Consider the following 17,977-nt stretch of genomic DNA (forward strand, 5'->3'; position numbering starts at 1 on the left):
GAAGGAACTGTAACCTTTTGCATCAAATAGTCACTTGGTGTGCTGTTAATGAAGTCACTGTTTGATAATGGAAACAAACACAGCTGTGTTTCAGAGAAGGTAACATTGAACATGTAAATCTAATTAGTGTGAGCATTCTTGTAGAGATTGTAATGATTATGTTTTATATATATATATTGTAGCTGGTGAAAGTTGGAACATTTTATGAATTATGTTCACTAATGTTTAGTACCCAGCCAAGTAATCTCCCAGAGTGGTAGCTTGTATGTGAAACGTTGGTTCTGCCCAAGGAAATGCATGATGTCTGTTTTGTATTCAGGCCAATTAAAATAAAAGAAAAACCCTCTTCAGATTTGCTGGGCAATTAATAGTCAGATTGACATAACATTAAACTTCTATCATGTGATATGCACTCTACTGACAATGTCAGAACATGTCATACAGTCCTTGGTTATCCTTTAGAAGATGGTGAAAGCTGTCTTCACAGAATCATAGTATTTTACAGTAAAAAAGGAGGCTATTCAACTCATTGTGTGTACTCGCTCAAGATGTATCTCCATAGCCCTCTAAATTCACCACTTTCAAATACATATCCAGATCCCTTTTAATACTCCTCTGAAATCTGCCCCCACCACTGTCCCAGGCAGCACTCTCCAATTTCCTGAAGAAGGGCTTATGCCCGAAACGTCGATTCTCCTATTCCTTGGATGTTGCCTGACCTGCTGCTCTTTTCCAGCCCTTCTTCAGGCTTATGCCCGAAACGTCGATTCTCCTGTTCTCTGGATGCTGCCTGACCTGCTGCTCTTTTCCAGCAACACATTTTCAGCTCTGATCTCCAGCATCTACAGACCTTACTTTCTCCTCTATACAACTAAAGAACAGCATCATTTTATGTTCAACCTTTTTCAAAATAAAGGATTCTCTTTAGCCTACTTGATTACATGCTTTACTTGTATTTTAATGTTTCGTAACTCATGCATCAGAACACCTAAGTCCTTCTGCACTTTGTAATTATGCATTCTCCATTTAAGTAAGACTCAGCTTTTTAATTCTTCCTGCCAAAGTGAATAACTTCACATTTTCCCACAACGCAACCTGCCATTTTTTTTGCCCACTCATTCAACCTGTCAAGATCAGTCTGCAACTTCCTTATATCTTCTTCACAATATACTTTCCTATCTATTTTGGTGTTGTTTATGAATGTAGTTGCCATGCCTTTACTTCCCTCATCTAAGGCACTGGCATTAATTGTAAACAGTTGAGGGTCTAGCATAGATCCTTGTGATGGAAATGTGTTGCTGGAAAAGCGCAGCAGGTCAGGAAGGGCCAATGCCCGAAACGTCGATTCTCCTGTTCCCTAGATGCTGCCTGACCTGCTGCGCTTTTCCAGCAACACATTTCCATCTCTGATCTCCAGCATCTGCAGACCTCACTTTCTCCTCATAGATCCTTGTGGGACTCCACTCACTACATCCTTCCAATCAGATGAAGACACGCTTTTGTCTATTTTCTGCCAGCCAGCTAATCTTCCATACAGGCTAGCATGTTACTCCCCTATACCAGTGGCTTTTATTTTCCCCAATAACCTTTGATATAACATCATAATGTCTTCTAAGCACAGTATGTCTTCAGACTCACTTTTATCTATAGTACATATTATTCCTTCAAAGTACCCCTTAAATTAGTTTAACATGACTTTTCCTTTGATGAAACCATGCTGACTCTTTCTGACGACCTTGTGTTTTTCTAAGTGTGCAGCTCTTTGGTGATTGATTCTACGTTGATTCTAATACCTTCCCCACTCCAGATATTAAGTCAACTGGCCTAAAATTTGTGCTTTCTGTCTTCCTCGCCTCTGGAATTGAGGGGCTATACTTTAGACTCCAGGAATATTTATTGAATCTTGGGAATTTTGGACAACTACACAGCACATTTACCACTACATTAACAATGCCTTTTCAGATCCTAGGATGAAGTCCACCTGGAGCTGGAAACTTGTCATCCTGCAGGTCTATCAGATTGCTTCATACCCCTTCCCTATTGATTTTAATTTCACCAAGTTTCACCACGCCCCTCCTGATTTACAACTATTACTGGAATGTTTTTATATCCACTACGGTGATGACAGAAGCAAAGCATTTGTTCATTTCATTTGCAATTTCTTTGTTATCTTCAATTAACTTCCTTTCTTCACTAGCTGGGCGGCACGGTGGCACAGTGGTTAGCACTGCTGCCTCACAGCGCTAGAGACCCGGGTTCAATTCCCACTCAGGCGACTGACTGTGTGGAGTTTGCACGTTCTCCCCATGTCTGCGTGGGTTTCCTCCGGGTGCTCCGGTTTCCTCCCACAGTCCAAAGATGTGCAAGTCAGGTGAATTGGCCTGTAGTGTTAGGTAAGGGGTAAATGTAGGGGTATGGGTGGGTTGCGCTTCGGCGGGGCAGTGTGGACTTGTTGGGCCGAAGGGCCTGTTTCCACACTGTAAGTAATCTAGACGACCAACATTCATTTTACCTACTCTCTTTTTAAATGCTTGTAGAAACTGTTTCTATATGTTTTTGCAATCCTAGTTAGCTCCTTCTCATTGTCTTAATTTTTCCCTTGTGATTAAACTTTTAGTCATTCATTTAGGCTTTACGTTCTGACCAATCATCTGGCTTGCCACCTAACATTGTGTACTTATATACTTTTTCCTTGGCATCATAGTATCCCACAAATCTACCCACACACTTAACCAGCGACTAATGAACCTAAAGGATCCATTGGTACTACCAGCAAAACTAACATCATTTACAAGATACCTTGCAAGAACTGTAAAAAATACTACATCAGACAAACAAGCAGGAAACTTGCCACCAGGATACATGAGCACCAACTAGCCACCAAAAGGCATGACCCACTATCACTAGTTTCCATACATACAGACAAAAGAAGGACACTACTTTGACTAGGCCAGCACAACATCTTAGGACAGATGAAACAAACACTCACGAGAATTCTTAGAGGCATGACATTCTAACCAGAACTCCACAAATAAACACATCGACATAGTTCCCATCTACCTTTACTTGAAAAAAAGAACAGAAATGACATCACCCGCCTTAAGAAACCAAGACCTATAAATAAAGAGATGGGACATACCATCAGTGCTTCACCAGAGTCTGTCAATGATGATGTGACCTAGTCATGGTGATGAAACATCTGAAAACAAACCTTCTAGCTCTGTGAGCTAACTTACCTACCTGTATACTTTTTCTGTATGTTTTCCCTAACTTTAGTTAACTGCGAATGGAGGGTCTTCCCTTTTATAGTGAGAATTGTTATGAAGGTGTAGAGGTACTGTACCTTTAAGAGAGTTGAAAAGCTAGCAAGGGCTGCCTGACACAGCACAACAGTATTCTGAACAAGGTAACAATGTAACACATGGTCGAAACCAATAGTACAGCTGCGTTACTATGGAACACAAAAAACAAATTCAAATTTGGCCAATCAATTTAAATAATGCCCCAAGATACTAGAGTCGAATCAAATTTAAATTTAGTATTTTGGTAATATTAATGCCAATGAAATGATCTGATGTTTTGGGGTGTAAAACCGGACATTTTGAACAGCTAGAGGGAGAACTGCCAAGCATAACATGTACAGACTGCCAGCAGAACAACTCTCTGAAAGGTACTCGTCTACAAGACATTTGCGCAGCAGAACATCGCAAAGACGACAGAGGATAATCTGCAGAAGACGATACAGAGAGAAGATTCGACAACTGACTGGTTTTGAAAGTTGAATTTTTTTTTGTAAATCCTAATTGGGATTTTTTTTATCAGACTAGTATTGTAAAGTGAGAGGTAGAAGATAGGTTTAAGGGAAAGTATTTGTAAATAGTTGTTGGTTTTGATATTCTCTGTTGGACTTAAAGAATAAAGTTGTTAATTTTTACGTTAATAGTGACCTCTGGGATAAGTCTTTGCCTCTCGAATTTTAACAGATTACAGCATAAGGTGAATTTTTTCTGTGTGGCTGGCTTAATTTAGCAGAGGGGTTTACCCTGTGTCATAACAGAATATACTTACCCTGAGTATTCTGAAATATCCTCTTGAAATGTCTGCCAGTGTGTCTATTATGGATATATTCCCTAGCTTAGAATGTCAATTCACTTCAGCAAGCTCAGCTTTCATGCCCACATAGTTCCCCATTATTTATGTTTAAAACACTAGTCTCACTGGTACCTTTGATTAGTTCCTTTCAAACTAGGTGCAACATTTAATCATATTGTGGTCGCTGCTACCTAGAAGTGGCTGGAATTTTTAAGTATTTAAGAGGGAAACCAGAGGAGGCTGCGCGATCATCTCCATCCTCATTAATGGTGGAATCTGGCCAATCATTACAAAAGACAAAGCTGAAATATCAGCAACTATATACAGTCAGATGTGCCAAGTGGATAGACCATCTTGGCTTCTTCCTGAAATTATGCAGTGTTCAGTTCTGTTTGCAACTGCTGCAGATATTAAAGCATATGCAGTGAGACCTCAGCAACATTCAACTTGGGACAACTGTTATCAAGTAATATTAGTGCTATGCGATGTCTGTCTCCAAAAGAGAGAATCTAACCATCTCACCATGATATTCAGTAGCATTATCACCACTGAATACCCTATTACCAATATTTTGGGGTTGCAATTGACCAGAAGTTGAACTGATCCAGCAATATCAGTACTGTGACTCCAGGTGTAGGTCAGGGGTTAGGAATTTGAGCCAGTGAGTTCACCACCTGATTCCCGAAGGTCTGTCCATCATCTGCAAGGCATAAGTCAGGAATGGATATTCTCTGCATATTTGAAAGAGTGCATCGAAAACAGTATTCAAGATGTTTAACACCATCCAGGCTACTCACACCCTCCACAAGTAATGCTTAGTGGCAACAGCATATTCCATATACAAGATGCAGTACAGCAACCACTGAGCTTCTTTCAACAGTGCCTTCCAAATACTCACCTCTAACTCCTTGAAGGTTAAGGGCAGTAGGTACTTGAGGATATTACTACTTGCAAGTTTCCTTCCTAGCCACACAACATTCTGAATTGGAATTGTATTGCTTGACTAAAAGCCTGGAACACCCCTCCTAACAGCTCTCTGATTGTGTCTGCTTTTCATAAACTGGATGGTTCACAAATGTGACTTCCCATTACCCTCGTGAGGCACTTGGGAATTGGCAACTAATGTTGGTGTTGCCAGGGTCACTCACAAAGTAGGAATGAAACTTCAAAAAAGTCAATTCAATTTTTGATATGGAGTTTTTGCTAGAATAGAACTATGTTCAAAGTTCTCCTATTGGAATGATACTGGTTGTTATCCCTTTTTATAAAAGATATTGAATATTCTTAAGGAGGTCTATCTCTTTTGGACGTTTGATTTCCTGTCTTCAGATATAAATATTGCTTTTTTTTAGCAGTGAGGATTCTTCTGCTTAATTTTTATCTGAGATATCTGGTCAGTAGAAAATCAGCTTGTGTGCATACATCAGTATCCTTTTACCCTCTACTGTGCATTGATTTCTCCAAGCAATTAATTTCTGCTTGATGCAGGTAATTATACTGGTATTTAAATTGCATCAATTTAAATTCCCCTGATCTGCTTTGATTGGTGTATGGTAGGCCGACTGGACATATGGCAGTATTGGCTGCTGAGAGTACAACACCCTCCTCCCTCTCTGCCACGGTCATCACATGGCATTGCCGAGTGCAAGAGCTGACAGCCTCTTATTGACCACAGTTCTCAGTGTGGTAGTATTTTCACTTCAGGGGTCTTGATCTCAGAGAAAGGCCACTAAAACTGCGTGAGTGGGCGAAGATATGGCAGACCGTGCTACAAAAGGTCAGGTTGGGTGTCTTATCATCTTTTCAACAAGCGAGCGGAACACCTAAAGACACAGCAAGTTCCCAGCCTTTATAACTTTGTAAAGAAAGGACTTTTATTGGTGTGTTAAGATGGGGATTGTATACTCAACGGTATTGAATTCCAATGTTTATGGCATCAAGAGCTAAAGACATTGCCACCAATGCAGATTAAATCAGGGATGATTGGGATACCAGAATTAGAGGAACGCATATAACATGGAGAGTTGTGGTTCTGGGAGGAACAAGGCCATGGAAAGATCTGAAAACTTGGATGAGAAATTTTATAATCTAGGCATTGCTTAATTGAGAGCCAGGCCACCAAGCACAAGTTAATGGGTGCGTGGGACTCAGGGCAACAGAGTATTTGATTTCCTTGAGTTTACCAAGGTCAGAACATGAGAGTTTGATGGACTCTTCACTTGAATTGCCAAATCAGCAGTAACTGAAGCGTGACTGATAGTTTTGAAATTTGTGATTGCAAAGAAATTCTTTCAACTCACTTTTCAAATTGAGACATAATGCATATGACCCAGCTCGAAATGATTTTTATTTGGCCAGATCCTCAGATCAGTTGAATTCTCTGCCGATATTAGCTTTTCACTCCTTTAATTTCTTTCCTTCACTTCTTCAATTTTTACCTTCAAAAAAAACTCTTGCTTAATCTATGGGAACAAGAGTTAATCATTCAGCCTCACAAGCTTTTTCACGCCATTCAATTAGGGCAAAATCAATCCATATCTCAACTTCCATTACCTCGTTTTGGAACCCAATCCCTTTATATCCTTATTTAATAAAAATCTGTTGATCTTACTTTAAAAGATTTCAATTGACATAACGTTTGCAGGGTTTCAGATGAAAAATTCTAGATTTTCTACTACTTTGTGTAAGCAAAGTAAATTTTGATTTAATTTCTGAATAACCTCGTTCTCACATTATATTATGGCAGATTCTCACTTCCAAGGGAGATAGTGTGGTTTAGGAGGTTTCAGGAAAACTGTACCTTATCTTACCTTTTTTGTTGTCTTGCTTCAGGGGACAGGTGTGGAATGGTTTTCCCACCCAGAATTTAATTCCTATGATGGTGGGCATCTCACTGGTACCAGCCTGCCCAATTATCCACCCCTTCTCCTCCCACTCCTGTTTTCTGGAAGGGAACGTTTTACTGTCCCCTACAAATAATGCCCATCCTGCTGACTATTTGGAATCACAGAATCTCATATTTCCTGAATTATTTCCAATTGTGTTTATTCATGCACACCTTTAACATGGCAAAATATTTCAGGGTGCTTCATAGGAACATTATAAAATGAAATTTGGTACATGAGGGTTGTTGGTGCCACTGGCAAGGTCAGCATTCGTTGTCCATCCTTACTTGCCCTTGAACTGACTAGGCCACCTCAGACAGCATTTGAAAGTCAATACATTGTTGTAGCTCTGCGGTCACATAAGAATGAATGATTTCTTTCCTTTAAGGTGTAAAAGAAGTAGATGCTTTTTTACAATTTTTATGATAGTTTCATGGTCACCATTACTGAGACTAGTTTTATATTTCAGATTTATTAATTAAGTTTAAATTCCACCAGCTGCTGTGGTAGGATTTGAAACTTTACTTCAACTGTTTTATATGTATGTTTACATATTGTCAGTTCAGCCCAGTTTTATGTGGTTGCTTCATTTCTCATTGTTAAAATTTTTTTAGATTCAAAATCTTGGTTTTGACTCTTCTGCTCCCTCTCAAACCTAATGTCAAATTCAGTTATTATTTGCAAGCTATTTCCTTGCTTTGGATGTTAAACCAATTCTGAATCATTACTCTTAATGATGTCATATTCATCCTCATTAATTCTAATCATATTGTTCTTAAATTCTCCTGAATAAGTTTTAGAAATTTTTTGCCTTTGTTATTTGAGCTATTCTGCTTCTCCTTCATTACCCACAGTATATTGTTTCTGACCTTTGAATTTAAAAAGCTTTTCTCTGGCACCAACACCCAGCTCCAAATTACATTTCAGTTGTTGTTTCTGTAGACCACGCAACTATTACTGTGTCTGAGATCTACCAATACCGTTTTTGTTGTTATAATTGTGTATTTTCAATATTGACGTTACTTTTCAAAATTTCTTGTTCTGCCTGAGGACCCGACAGCCCAGAATATTCAGTTCAGAATCATGCCTAGTTTGTAGCCAGTTTTATTAGAATTAGAATCCCTACAGTGTGGAAACAGGCCCTTCGGCCCAACAAATCCACACTGACTCTCCGAAGAGTAATCCAACCAGACCCGTTCCCCTACCCTATTGTCCGACATTTACCCCTGACTAATGCGCTTAACCTACACATCCCTGATCACAATGGGCAACTTAGCATCACCAATTCACTTAAACTGCACATTTTTGGATTGTGGGAGGAAACCGGAATCCACGCAGACTCGGGGAGAACATGCAAACTCAACACAGACAGTCGCCCGAGGCCCGGGTCCCTGGCGCTGTGAGGTAACAGTGCTAACCACTGAACCACTGTGTCGCCCACTGTTAGTTCCTCACCTAAATCTTTAAAATATATTGTGAATAGCTGGGGTCCAAGCACTGATCCCTCTGCTATACCCAATGAGTCTTTCTGTAATGATTACTGTGTCATATCATTTCGGTTGAAATTAGTGTTTGTAATTTAGTTATTTGATTACAGGACATTCATTTGAGTAACCGCCCCACCCTGTCGATAGGCTATGATGATGTAATTCCCATATCATGTCACTTTTAGTTGTAAATGTTCTGCACTTTGCTCCATTGGCTGTTTACTGTTTTTAATTTTCATCAGGTGTTTTGTTATTACTTCTGATAACATTTTATTTCTCTGAAGTATTTATATTTTCATTGCCTCATTTTGGATTCAACATTTGTTCTTTTCCCTTTGTTAATTTTCAGGTTACTATTTTTCTACCCAGGACTCTTTCTGTTCCTCACTCGCCCTGCACTCCCTTTTTGCAGTTCCGTTTATCTCTTCTAATAGAAGCACAATACAAAACTAATTCAAATACAGTCCATCTCTTTGGATGCTTCCTGTTTCAGTATTGGGAATACTGGGGCCAGTATCCTGTGAAATGGGACCCCCACTTCACATCAGTCTTTCAATAATACATTTAGTTTGCAACCATTGAGGTACTGCTGTTCAGTTTAATGCAGAGGTCCTAATATTCCCTTTATAGATGTTGATTCTGATAGATTAGAACAACGTATTCTTCCTCATCAATTTGAGTTCTTGAAAAATTCCATAACTGGCAACACAATCTGCTGGACTCGTAATCATGATGTACTCTTATCCTGCTAATTATTACATCAGCTATAAATACAATCCTCCCATTTCAAATTGACCTGTTTTGTGAACAGTTGTTCTATAGCAATGAAGTCTGCTTTATTGCAGAGCCACCCACTGATAGGCTGTGGTGCTGAATATTTGTTGAAAACTCCAGTTTGGATATGCAAGTGATGCTTTCTTTAACGTATCATAACATGTTAAAATAGTTATTGCTCCAGCTTCAGATGCTGCTTTCTTTCATTTGCATTTGTTTTTCAATATTGATCAATAGCAACATTGGTTGCTTTGCTCTCAATTTACTGGAAAACTATTGTATTGTTATTTAGACTAAAGCAAATTACTTGGGATGCTGGAAATCAGAAACAAACAAAAAGTGTTAGAATTAGTAGTGTTAATGTCTTTCATGCTTGATATCTGCAGTGCTGTGAATTTACTTTTCTCTGAGATTATTTTTTGTTAAGATCTTCCCTCACAGTAGCTCGAACACAGAATGGATTTATATCTTATTTGTATCTTATTTGGGACCCCACTTCAGGACTTGCGTATAAAATCATGAACTTGATGGTTCACTCACTGTTCACGTGAATGAAAAAATCATTCCTTGGGTTGTTTAATGTGTATTGAAAGAGAACATTTTGAAGTAATCTCGCAGGATTTGGTAGCAAGGTCAAGATTCCTCCTTCAACAGCAATCTGCTTATTCATTCCATCTGTTTATGGGATTTTGCTGTGCGTGAAATATTTGCTATGGTTATTTATTAATTTAATTATGTGAAATGCACTTTACAACATCCCAAGGATGTAACAGGTACTATGTAAATTTTCTCTTTCATGTTAGTTCCCATGATTTTGTGTGAGTTACTCATAAGGTGTGTTCTAACCTGCTTCAGCGTATTAACACTTGCTGTGGCCACATTGTTAACATGTGATGGAACTCCCTGCCCTTCATTCTATTCTTCTTAAAGTAAGTATTCTTAAAGCACTAAATTATTTACTAAATACATAGTGTAGCTTTTAATTATAGGTTCAAAATGAAGCAATGAAGTCTCTTATTCCGAAGGGCATGAAGTGAATTGTAATCAGTGACTCCTTTTGCCTCACTTATTGAGAAGCTTGTTCATTCAGTTTGAGATTTTGTGTGTGTGTGTGTGTGGTCCTGCATACCATCTGTTTTAAGAGTTTTTCACAAATTTACCCAAATAATATACCGGGCTGCATAACTACACAGGAGCTTAATGATGCTGGTTTCTATTTTTTGTAAAGTATTAACGAACACCCAACTTGAAGTTAGCAAAATCACATGGAATAGTGTAATTGATTTGTGTTATTAGTGTTTTTACATTTTTGTGTTGCTCTTGTCACTCTCTGCCACAAGTTCAATTAGTTGTTGGCTACTCATGATAGATGCAAATATGAAAGCAAGAAACCTTTGAGCAACAATCCTAAGACAGGGATTGTACTGTCAGACCATATAAGTTCCTCATAATGAACTAAGTGAATTTGCATTTACAGATTTAAGTAACACTAGATGAGTCCAAAATAATTCCGTACCATTCTATCTTTCTAACTATTAACTTGAAATAACACAAGTTCCACTCAAAAGCACTTCTGAATATTTGTCTTTGTCAGTGCTGGAGGTAATTGTTAATCATGACAGAAATATAACTGTGGGATATATTGTTCGCAATAATTTGAAATTTGGGAGCATACTGAATGCTAAATCCCCAGAGTATGTTTATTCTATTTATTTCACATCAGTGAAAGAACAAATGTTGAGAAAGCATCTTTCATGACTTTCGAGCATCTCAAAACTCTTTCTCAGGCACTGAAATATACTGTTTTGGTTGCCATATTTCAATACATTCAATACATCTGTGCACATGGAGAACTGATAAATAGTAATGACAGTAATGATCTCTGTTTTATCGAGTTAGTTGAGGGATGTGTTGACTACAATGCCAGAAAGAAATTCCCACCATTACTTAGAATAATGTCATGCGGAATGTTTTACAATCATTCAGTGGGGCCTCAAATTAACATCTTGTCAGATAAAGGGCATCATTCACAGAGCTGCACTTGCACTAAAGTGTTGGTTCTAAAATGACAGTTAGTATATACTTTTAGTCTTTGGAGTCAAACTTTAAATGTACAACTTCTGATTGAAATATATGTATGCTGCCATCTAACATACATTTTGGGCCAAATCTTGTGTTACTCTTAGGAATAGGAAGCAAGAGAAAGTAGGGAAGACATAACTGTACGTTCCCCAAACTTTTAAAGGCAGGTCAGGTTTCCCGCAAGTTTTAAGCATTGGAAAATGTTTGCATACACTTGCATATCATGCATGCTCATTAAAAGATTGGCTCACCAGAATTAAGATCTCCTTTCCAGTTACGTTTTACAAGAGGACACAATATATGCCTTCAAGTTCATAGCTGCATATAGGTTAAATGCAACAAATGAGATACTCGCCTTCCTGGACCTCGGAGTGAGGAGCCATTGCTTTGTCGTCTTTGGGGATAGCTCATCCATGTCTTGCTGCGATTCAGATAGTATGACAGTAATCCCAAAGTGCACTGGGCATGGAGAATGAGCGTGAGAAGGAGGCTGGACTGTAATGGGCAGACGTCAAAGAAGCTGCTGAAAGGTGGGAAAGGGAGGCTGATCGGGCAATATAAGATAGACCAGAATATTTAGTTCCTTACAGGGAATCGATGCCTTTTAAGGTATCCTTTAAATATGGTGCTGAAACCTTGCTGGGATGGGGGTGTGTTGCATTTCCTTGCCACTCCACCCCAAACATTGCTGAGCTCTTTATTCATTCACACATTGTTTAACCAATTGTTTAACCAAATTCACAGCGAATTTTATTCTCGTCTGGCATCTGCACATATCTGCTTTCTAACAAGTTAGTGGTAAGACTGATCTTTTCCATCATTATCCTGCATCAAAACAAAGAATCCATTCCATTTGTGAGAAACTGCAACTTTCTTGGACTTTATAGTCCACCAACAAAAATAGTAATATTTGCTTTTGATTTATATAATTTCAGTCAATTAACTTTATAGTGGAAGGTGAGGTTTATTGGATGCAAACTGGAAGACAAGAAGTTTCCTAGCTTATAAGGCAAAGAAAATTTTTTCTCAAGTATCGGTTACTACAAATCGGTTACTACAAAGATGCTTTGTTGAGCTAGTATTGTTTTTAACATGTTAATGAATATGTAAGGAAATATGTAACTTCACATGAAAGCAGTGTTGTTTGATGTAGCAGTGATTTGTAGGGACCAGAAGCATTTTAGTTCAGGAAAGACTATTTGGAAACAAACCATACATATATCTGTGGCTGATTCTATTTAATTGTTTTATCAACAAATACCCGTGTACTGAAATAATAATAAACGTTTGTATAATTCCTTCAATGATCTACAACATTAAGAAATAAGGATGTTGCAAAATGTTATAGGAAAGGATAAGAAGCATTTTATTAGATTTATCTTCATATAACCTAAAGTTCTGTGAATTGTAGACTTTTAACACAATGTTCTTTTAGTCTACAAAGTTTATGTAATAATAGACTCTGTGATTAAAAGCTCCTAAAGGTACTAACCAGTCACCCAGAAAGTTAAACTCTGGAAAAGCTTTGTCAAGTGACAACTTTAGTCTCATTCCTGAGTTAAGAAAATAATAGCTGAAAATGTGTTGCTGGAAAAGCGCAGCAGGTCAGGCAGCATCCAGGGAACAGGAGAATCGACGTTTCGGGCATAAGCCCTTCTTCAGGAATGAGGAAAGTTTGTCCAGCAGGCTAAGATAAAAGGTAGGGAGGAGGGACTTGGGGGAGGGGCGTCGGAAATGCGATAGGTGGAAAGAGGTCAAGGTGAGGGTGATAGGTCAGACTGCGATGGGGGCGGAGAGGTCAGGAAGAAGATTGCAGGTTAGGAAGGCGGTGCTGAATTCGATGGATTTGACTGAGACAAGGTGGGGGGAGGGGAAATGAGGAAACTGGTGAAATCCGAGTTCATCCCTTGTGGTTGGAGGGTTCCTAGGCGGAAGATGAGGCACTCATCCTCCAACCGTCGTTTTGTTGTGGTCTGGCGATGGAGGAGTCCAAAGACCTGCATATCCTTGGTGGAGTGGGAGGGGAGTTGAAATGTTGAGCCACAGGGTGGTTGGGTTGGTTGGTCCGGGTGTCCCAGAGGTGTTCTCTGAAACGCTCCGCAAGTAGCCGGCCTGTCTCCCCAATATAGAGGAGGCCACATCGGGTGCAGAGGATACAATAGATGATGTGTGTGGAGGTGCAGGTGAATCTGTGGCGGATATGGAAGTTTCCTTTGGGGCCTTGGAGGGAGGTGAGGGGGGAGGTGTGGGCGCAAGTCTTGCACCTCCTGTGGTTGCAGGGGAAGGTGCCGGGAGTGGAGGTTGGGTTGGTGGGGGGTGTGGATCTGACGAGGGAGTCACGGAGGGAGTGGTCTTCACGGAATGCTGATAGGGGAGGGGAGGGAAATATATCCTTGGTGGTGGGGTCCGTTTGGAGTTGGCGGAAATGACGGCGGATGATGCGCTGTACATGGAGATTGGTGGGGTGGTAGGTGAGGACCAGTGGGGTTCTGTCCTGGTGGCAGTTGGAGGGGCAGGGCTCAAGGGCAGAGGAACGGGAAGTGGAAGAGATGCGGTGGAGGGTATCGTCGACCACGTCGGGGGGGAAATTGCGGTCCTTGAAGAAGGAGGCCATCTGGGTTGTGCGTTTTTGGAACTGGTCCTCCTGGGAGCAGAAAATAATATAAAACTAGGATCAGGAGTATGCAGATCAGCCTTTCAACCTGCTCTGCCATTTCATAAGATCATGGCTGATCTCATCTCGTCTCAACTTGCTTATATTTTGTAACTTGTTCATAACCGATATTTTATTTCAACAACACAACCTATTTGTAATCTCAGATGCACAAGTTTTAAACCAAATTATTTTGAATCTCATCTGGTAGATTTTTGTGATTTTTAATATAAAGGAAGATTGTAAGAGTTTCTTTAGATATATAAAGGGCAAAAGCGAACATTGGATCACTGGAAAATGATGCTGGAGAGATAGTAGTGTGGAACAAGGAAATGGCGGAGGAACTGAATAATTACTTTGTGTTAGTCTTCACAGTGGAAGACACAAGTAATATTCCAAAAATTCAAGAGTCGGAGCAGAGCTGAGTAGAGTAAGGTGGTCATCACCAAGGAGAAGGTGCTAGAAAAACTGAAGGATCTAAAAGTGGATAAATCACCTGGACTAGATGGACGACACCCCAATGTTCTAGATAGTGGAGGCATTAGTGGCGATCTTTCAGGAATCACTAGAGTCAGGGAGGGTCCCAGAGGACTGGAAAATCAGTAATATGACACCTTTGTTTAAAAGGGAGGAAGGGAAAAGATGGAAACTTACAGGCCGATTAGCTTGGTTGTGGGTAAGAATTGGAGTCCATTGTGAAGGATGAGATTTCTGAATACTTGGAAGTGTATGGTAAAATAGGACAAAACCAGCATGGTTTCATCAAGGGAACGTCGTGTCTGACAAATCTGTTAGAATTCTTTGAGGAGGTAACGAGCAGGTCAGACCAAGGATAGCCAATGGATGTTATCTGTCTGGACTTCAAGAAGGCTTTTGACAAGGTGCTGCACAGGACCCTGCTGAACAAGATAAAGGCTCATGGAATTAGAGGCAAAGTTAAAAATCACACAACACCAGGTTATAGTCCAACAGGTTTAATTGGAAGCACTAGCTTTCAGAGCACCACTCCTTCATCAGGTGGTTGTGGAAAATATAATTGTAAGACACAGAATTTATAGCAAAAGTTTACAGTATAATGTAACTGAAATTATACATTGAAAATTACCTTGATTGTTTGTTAGAGGCAAGGTGCTAGCATGGATAGTAGATTGGATGTCTGGCAGAAAGCAGAGAATGGGGATAAAAGGGTCTCAGGATGGCAACCAGTGACAAGTGGTGTTCGCAAGGGTCATTGTTGGGACCACAACATTTAATGATGTAAATGAAGGAACTGAGGGCATCCCCAGATGATACAACAATAAGCAGAGAGACAGGTAGTACTGAGGAGGCAGGGAGGCTGCAGAAGGATTTGTCCAGGTAAGGGGAGAGGGTAAAGAAGTGGCAGATGAAGTATAACGTGGGAAAGTGTGAGGTAAGAAGAATAGAGGCATGGACTATTTTCTAAATAGGGAGAAAATTCAGAAGTTTGAAGTGCAAAGAGACTTGGGAGTTCTAGTCCAGGATCCTCTCACGATAAACTTGCAGGTTGAATCAGTACAGGTAATTCTGGGATAACATGAGTTTCAGAAGAATGATTTGGCTATAATGTTATTGAAGAATTAAGGAACAGTATTTTTAAGAACACTTACCTCCGTTGGCAATAGCGCGATTCCAGCAGGTATCTGTTCACGCTCTTCATTCTACTTATGTGCTGGTGTCCGTGCATTGCGACATCGGCACTGATCGTCATGTCACGCTGCAGGTGCACCAAAATCTATGGGCTATTCTGCGCATGTGCGATGTCAGTGCCAAAGTCACTACCATTCTACTCATGCACGATGTCAGCGCTAAAGTTTCTGCCATTCTGTGCATGTGTGATGTCACTGCCAGTTTTCATGACATTCTATGCATGCGCTGATGTCAGCTAACGACAGAGCAGTTTGCTGTGGGAGGTACTGTACAGAGAGTAGCTTTCTTAGAATTTTTAAATGTACTGTGTTAAAATTATTTTTGTTTTGTTAAGAACTACAATTTCAACCTTCATCCAGACTCTGCTAGACTTTGCGTTCGACGTTTGGGTGTTTTTTGGAGCGATCATGAGTGATTTTTATTTTGCTGTTCTGCCCCTAACTCCACTTTTTCCATAGGCCCCATTATTTCGATTAAGCAAGGTTTTGCTGGAACACAGCTGTGGTGTTGTAGGAGAACTACCTATAGTTAGGAAAGCAAAACCTACAAGCCATGGTGGACCAAAACATCGATTTTGCTGCTCCTCAGATGCTGCCTGAACTGCTGTGCTCTTCCAGCACCACTTATCCAAAATCTGGTTTCCAGCATCTGCAGTCATTGTTTTTACCAAATGTGATGAATCTCACTGAACAAAACACTTTAACTGAAAGTGGGCGAATTGAGCCCTTTGTGTCACGTAAAAGGGAAACCATGCAGCACATACAGAGGGATATCGATTATCCAAAGGACATGGGCGGGGATTATTTTGCTAAGTTTATCAAATGCCAAATAACATAGTTTAACCAAGCATAGGGATCTTGCGATCTTGCCGGATAATCCGATGTTCGGATAATTGAATGCCGGATAATCGAGGTTCCTCTGTATATTTTCAGATCAACTGTTCAGAGATGCACCTTTGGAGAAGGAAGAACTTTAACCTCATTCTCCTGTTTCAGAAGTAGGAACACTACCACTGTGCCACAGGAACCCTCCAATACAGGCATGCTATTTCAGAAGAAGTGTAAACTATTGAATGTGGTAAGCATTTATGAGAGGCATTTATGGTGGTTGACATTCTTGAAAATGGACTAGTCACCACGGGCAGAGAAATGTACCCCAGCTTTTGAAAAGGAGTGACTGAAAGACTGTTTTCAATGGGGTTCTGCAGAATGCTGCATTAGGTCTGTATCTTTTATGTACGTTTGTGATTGGGATTTAAGTGTAGGGGACATGATCAGGCAGTTTGCAGAGAATGTAAAAATAGATGACATGGCTGATAGTGAGGACAGAAGCTGTAGACTGCAGGAAGATATCAGTGCACTGGTCAAATGAGAAGAAAGCTGGAAAGCAAAATTCAGTTCAGATTAAGTGTGAGGTCATTGATTTTGGGAGGTCAAACAAGTCAAAGGAATACACATCTATGGGATAATACTGAAAGCAAGTGAGCATGTCCATAGAACTCTGAAGGAGCAGGGTAAGTTGATAAGGCATGCAGAGTAATTTTCCTTTTATTATCTGCGGCATAGAATATAAGGGCACGGAGAATATGAAACTAGTTAGGCTAAGACTCTGGAGTTCTGGGCATCTCATTACAGAAAAGATATGATTGCACTAAAGGAGTTAAAAAGGAATTTTTTGAAGATGTTGCCAGGACTGCAAATTGACAGCAAGGAAGAAAGATTGGATAGGTTGTGATTGTTTTCTGTGGAACATAGGAGGGTGAGGGGTGATTTAATTGGGGTGCACATGGTTATAACTGGTCTATGAGTGGATGGGAAGAACCTTAGCAGAGGGTCACCAACTACGAGGTGTAGATTTAATGTGTTTGAAGGATTAGAAAGGAGATGGAGATTTTACTTTTCACCCAGTGAACTCTAGAACTTGCTATCTTAAAGGCAGGAACCCTAAACTCATTTGGAAGGCGTCTAATTATATACCTGATGGAGTTAATTTTTCAGCAGACCAGTTACAATGGGCAGACTGGCCACCTTCTGCACTGTAAAGTTTTTTACGTTTTCTAAATATTCTAACTATCTGGATAAAAGAAGTACAGGAATATACAGGAAGGGTCACTGCATAAGTGAATGGTTGCTGAAGAGGGCCGTGCTGAGTTGAATGGCTTTCTTCTGCCTTCAACAATTCTTTGCAACTGTGTCTTTGAGGAGGACTCATCTTTGGATGAATACTGTAGAACCTTTTTCCTGATGGCAGATGAAGTCTCAGTTAACTGCCTCATCCAAAAGATCGTACCTCAAATAGTACAGAACTCCTTCTGCTGTAATGGACTGTTGGCGAGA

At 40.0% G+C, this 17,977-nt stretch overlaps 1 protein-coding gene across 17 annotated transcripts in view; it reads left to right on the forward strand.

Annotated features, from left to right (window-relative positions):
- Positions 1-17,977, forward strand: part of LOC122554240 (receptor-type tyrosine-protein phosphatase F-like) — a 469,298-nt gene that overhangs the window by 47,062 nt on the left and 404,259 nt on the right. The window contains exon 2 of one of the 17 annotated variants that reach the window (XM_087990512.1): positions 16,574-16,718. The exons of the other annotated variants lie outside the window; for them this stretch is intronic. The gene's annotated coding sequence lies outside the window, so the exon portion shown is untranslated. The remainder of the gene's footprint in view (positions 1-16,573; positions 16,719-17,977) is intronic. 17 annotated transcript variants of the gene reach the window in all.

Source organism: Chiloscyllium plagiosum, unplaced genomic scaffold (genome assembly GCF_037043375.1).
Source record: "Chiloscyllium plagiosum isolate Xiang-an unplaced genomic scaffold, Cpla_swu_hap1 HiC_scaffold_9, whole genome shotgun sequence".
Lineage (NCBI taxonomy): Eukaryota > Metazoa > Chordata > Chondrichthyes > Orectolobiformes > Hemiscylliidae > Chiloscyllium > Chiloscyllium plagiosum.